Genomic DNA, 6179 nt, shown 5'->3' on the forward strand with positions numbered 1-6179 from the left:
TAAAAACAAATATTTTCATTGAGCCGTGAACGTATGGAACTATTACAATAGAAGGGATGGATAATTAAAACAAAAATTTAAAAACAGCCCCATTCTAATTTCTTTTCTTTGCTCTTTGTTGTACTGTTTACGGTGTGCTCAATAAAATACATACATAGATACTTCTTCAAAGAATCAAAGACCCATATTAGTTTTTAGGATATAGAATTGTATTTATATAAAATTAATAGTGACTTTTTAAATATATTATTTGCAATATGTAAAATTAATGCTTATTATATATAATAAAGTAATTATTATTACATATTTGGATTACTTATATGAAGCCAATTATCAACAGTTAATATAGCTTAGCGAAGCAAATTATTAGTGAAAATGTGCGCTAAATAAGGTTTTCAGGGAATGCTAGCTCAGATTTCATTTCGTGCATTCCTCTTTTTGATGCAAGTGTTTACACATGTTTTTGTTTTTAGAAAAACTTTGTTGTTTTTTTTAATGCTGCCACCCTTCGGTTTTGTTTTGATGTTTTCATTTCTATGATTCGAATTAAATTATACATCTTAAATGAATTCTGCAATAATAATGCAAAATTTTTTGGACATATTGCACAAGTGGATATTGTAGTAAATTTCTATATGTTTATTGGTTATGTTATATTGATTATAAATATATAAAAATACTTTTGGGGACTACATGGTAATTGTAATGAATCGGTTACTACTTTTATTTTAGTAGTTTTTAATTAAATTGGTTTTTTGTTTTAAACCATATGTGTTACGGTGTGTACTTATGTTTCTAAAAGTTTAAAGTTATAACTTATACATTTTGGTACACATAAAAATCGAGTTTGCGTTTTCTGATGTCATTTTTAAGTTCAAAATATTTAAAAAAAATTTGTAAAAAATCCTGTTCGGTTCGAAAACTATTCTTTTTAAAACGACTTTAGTAATTAATATTATGGAAATGTCGAATATCACTTTTAAATAAATAAACTTATGTACATAAATAAAACATCAGCTATTTGCGGATTCTTATTATTTTATTCTATAAATATATGTAATAATATAAATACCATATATAAACTAAAAATATGTGTGTACAAATTAAAATGATATATTTTTATTTGATATGATAATGTATTTTATTAATATTATAGTATAATATTTTCATTTAGGCACTTGCTCATTTATATTAATGAATTAACGTTCACATTATGATTAGCTTATTTATACAGTTGATAAAACTGTTATAAACTTCATTCAATCATATATCACACAAAAAAATTAAATATATAATATATATATTTAATCATTTCTATACATTTTATTTGTTAATTACATATTTAATTAATAAAAAACAAAGATTTTATTAAATACTTCCTCAGTGTATATGTTTACAGCCCAGCTGTTGTTTGTTTACATTTTACATATAAAACATATGTTAATTTCCCTTGTGGGAAATTTATTTTTAAGGGTTGTGTTCGATTTTATTTGCCTTAAATGAGGTGATTTATTGATAATGAGCTTATTTATATAAAAAGTTTTTGTATGGTAAATTGGTCTCATTAGGGGCTATAATGAGTAAAACACCCTAAATGAGACAGTGTGAGTGTGCTATTATTGTTTTGTCTTAAATTACTATTATATCTAAGATGATGTTTGACTTTTTAATATGTAATCTTAAATTGTTCAAATAATCCGAAATGGAAAATGTTACTAAATTTTTTTTATTAAACTTTATATATTAAATAAATGAACAGTAGATAATCCCATTTTTTATATTGCTTAAAATATTTGATGAAGTATTATAGAGGCAAAAAAATTTTTTTTTTAAATTTTAACATATTTTTCAAAAATGTTGCAAATATACGTACATAAGTACTTATATGTTGTCTTCGGTTATTGTGTTATTTTTATATTGAAGCAATGAAAAGTAAAAAATACTTTCATTAATTAAATCGCTAATCATTGTTTTCAATATTTAAAATTTCCTTTCGAAAACTAAAAATTTGTATTTTAATGTATTTTGGATTTTATAAAAATTTTTTTTTTTTGATTTTGAAAAGTATATTCATATAACATATTATATAATGTTAAAAAAATGCACAATTATATTAAAAAGATTATTCGAATATTTTGATGTGTAATATAAAGAATAATTAATTTTGTGGTAAATTAATATCGTGCTGCATGTACAATATATTTTAAGTTGAGTTATTTTGAATTATTGTAGCAGAATTATTTTATATATGTCATATAACTTATGATATATTCGTTTAATGCTAGTACTGTCTGAAAATCTTTTCTTGAATGTCAAAATGTAAATATTCTATTATTTTATAAAAATATTAAAATTATCAAGTCTGGCAACGCTCCTGGTTTATTGGATAGAGAATAAAAATTGAAGATAATAATTCACTTCGTTTTAGAAATCGAGAAGCTTAGATGTTTCGGGAGCGGTTTGTGCATAATATAATTAAATATAAAGTTGATTGAATTTATTTAATTAATAAACAATACTATAAATAATTCAAGTGACATAAAATATATTCATACATTAAGTGAGGTATGTATTAATATATGAAAGAAATATTTGTTAAAATTAAGTTAAACTTGCGGCAAAAATCAAAATGGCGAGCGAAAACAAATATCGATTTTATTTGCCGAATTGTGTTTCATTTATGTTGAAAATTTTCCGAAATGTTTTGTTTTATTGAAGTAAATTAACGTATTAAGTTTATAAAAATTAGTTTTATTACAGTATAAAAATATTTATTTAATTGCAATTTCCGCCCATTGTGTATAAGAGAATACCGCCCATTTTGACAATGCAAAAGGAAACTGAAAAAAAAAAATTAAAAAACGCAATGCAGTGGAAACGAAAAATGGCAAGGGATCAGGGGATCCTGTTTATGATGTGAAGAATTTATTATATACAATTTTAAAACACCTCCCACCAATTTGTGAGTTGATAGTTTCAGATATATCCTTACGCATTCAAATTAATTACATTGATAAGTTGATAAGAAAAACTGTATTGTTGGGGGGAGAAAAATTTTCAGAGTAAAAAGATTATTTTTTTTTGTATTTTTTTTTTAATTTTTACTAATGCAACAGATTATTATTATATATAAAAACAATTATGCTTTTAATTACATATTGATTTAAATATATATAACGGGTATTATAACTGTAATTAGGGTTGTTTAATTTTAGTTGTTCCATATACAATCTTTATTTTTGGGGTGTTTTCAGATTTCCAAAAATGTGCATTAAAACTCTTCTAGGATTATTTTATGAGATAAATATATCTATGCCATATATATTGATTATTTAGAATTTACCGAATTTACTGACTAATTATTGGTCATCACTGAGGTTGGTTTGTATACTGGGTTTAATGCAAATCTTATTAAAGATCGAACTCCAAAGGTGTAGTATTATTATTTTATGTTTTAAGTGAGTACAAGAAATAACATATTTATTTTTTTATGTACGCATGAAATATCGTAAATACAAAACGAATATTTTGTTCACTAGTGGAAATTCTGTAACCTCCTTAGTATTCACCAAGTAAACGTTTTGTTCGCTAATTGTAAACGAACGTGGTTTGCTTTTTCTATGATCCACAAAACTTACAGTCAGAAGAGAGAGATGAGACGCTTCATACATTCTCAGACGAAGTGTTTACGTGCCGTATTTTAAGCTTTTGAGAATTTTTTTTATGGCTGCATACTTTATAGATCAAAAAAAAAGCAACACATGTTGGCATTTCTTACATGACCAAAATTTTTGTCTAGTGAATGCTAAGGAGGGGTTGTGATTTCTGTAGACGTAATTTTAAATTAGAATTAAAAATATTACTGCATTGTCAGCTGTAATATTGAAAATATTTTACTTAAATAATAATTCTTTTTACCTAATTATCTAACAGAATCCTTTCTGTTTTTCTTACAATTTTAGTTAAACATAATAGAGTAGTGTGCTCAGAAAAGCACCAAGAGTTGGTCCAATTGGATTTTTGTTATAGTTACTTCTACCACATTCCGCAAAGAATTAAAAATGGGTAAACCTCAGTCTGAACGACTGAATAACGATGAGTTTCTTAAGTTGATTCCACATCTTCATGCAGATGAAATCATTAATATCGAAATAAAGTTGAGTGGAATATGGAATCCAATGGTTGCTATTACAAGCAAAAGTCAAAAACCAAATTACTTGATTTGTAATTTGTGCAAACAAAATCTAAATCTTTCTGAATTTAAGAGACATTTACAAAGTACTAATCATATAGCTGCACTTCCAACTGTAGAGCAATTTTTTCATCCTTATTATACGTATGATAAGAGTTCAGAGAAACTGGCAAAGGGTATTGATGTATCGGATGAGGAGTTGAAAGAGGGAATTGATAAAGCAGTTGAAGCTATTAAAAAAATTGATATGAAAAAGTTTGAGAAACAAAAGAGTCTTGCTTTACAGTTATACGAGGAGGAATCAATAAAATTGAAAAGAATTATTACACAGCTTGCGTTAAAAACAGATGCTAAAACTCCCCCTCAAATCTTCGTTGACGTAACACTCTCTTTAACTGAGATGTTGCAATTAGAGTTTAGTGACCAGAAGGATGTTTGGAAAAAAATGTTGATAACATCTACACCAGCGCGTTTAAATGGAAATTACACTTGTGTTATATGTTCCAAAAATTTATCTGGAATTATAACGGTCAATGCCCATTTCAATGGTTACACACATAAAGTGGCACAGTTAGCTACTTTGGGAGTACGCCTTCGACAAAAGAACAATTTAACTAAAAATTGTAGTTACCAATATGAAACTAAGTATTCTGTGCAAGTTAATAAAACCGGAAAAGAGTTCTTTAAAAAGGAAGCGTTGGCAAAAATTAATGAAAGGAGTAACTTCAAAAAAGATGATAAACCCAAAAATGAAAATAATGACGAAAACGAAGGTGGAAAGAAAGATAGATTTCTAGATAGTAATTCAAAGCTCCCAGCTTCATTAGCAGAAAAGGCAAATATCTTAGCAAGATTGGCAAAAACTAATATGCGAGATGATAAGAATGAAAAACATCTTAAAAAAATTGCTGAAGAGGGTTTAATAGGAGTAGAATATGTTGCCAAATATTCAAAATCTGCAAACGCAACACCTATGTATGAGTGTTGTCTCTGTGAAGTTGAGTTTAATGAGGGATGTATGCAGTTTCATCTTAATGGTTATAATCACCGAATGAAATACTGTGAGAAGCATTATCCGGTTACTTTAAATAAGTACAAAGATAAAATTGGTCATTTGAAATATCAGGAATTTATACGTGTAATGACAGAAGTACTTTCAAAGCTCGCTGTAGCTATTGAAAATTATCATGGTCGTGCTGTTCCAATATCTATACCTGAAAGGGAATATATTCAAAATAGGCACGATATAGTTGCTCATTTATATAGTTTGCCCCATGCTTCAGAAAAGAATGGACCGTCTTTTGAAAGGGTTGTTAAACTAAACGATATAGCAACAATTAAACACGCAAAAGCAAAAAGTGTTCCAGCTATTGAAAAGAGAGACCTCTTTGGCAGATTTGCCACTCAACCAACGGGAAAAACATATTTAGATGAACCCTGCTATGCTCCAAACCGTGAAGAAGTTCGTTTTAAATCGTCACGGTCACGTGCTGAGAAACGTCGTCGATCTAGATCTCCAACAGATCGTTCTCCTGAAGGTAAATCTAAGTCATATAGAGTTGACCGCAGTCCAATACGTAGAAATTTTGACCCGAGAGATATTTGGAAAATTTATCGTGAAGAGGTCTCGAAAGCTGCTAGCCAAGTAGAAATTATTTTTAATGAGTATCGAAATTATCCAGAAAGTTATCCTATGTATGATGAGGAATGGAATCGCTTTTGGAAACGCCGTAAGGAAGAACTTACAGCTCAAGGAATCGATCACAGGGGATATAATTTTCAACCAGATTGGGTGTTTTTCTTTAAAGAGCGTTTAGAACAGCTTTTTGGAGAGGCTTTACATAAGTCACAAGTAGAAGTACGAATGCGGTTAAATATACCCCTTGATGCAGAGGAAGACAGTCAGCCAGAAATGATATCAAATCAACCAAAACGATCGTCAGTTTCAAAGGCATTTAATCCTCCTGCTATAATAGCCTATCCACAT

The sequence above is a fragment of the Teleopsis dalmanni genome, chromosome 2, assembly GCF_002237135.1.
Source record: "Teleopsis dalmanni isolate 2A chromosome 2, ASM223713v2, whole genome shotgun sequence".
Lineage (NCBI taxonomy): Eukaryota > Metazoa > Arthropoda > Insecta > Diptera > Diopsidae > Teleopsis > Teleopsis dalmanni.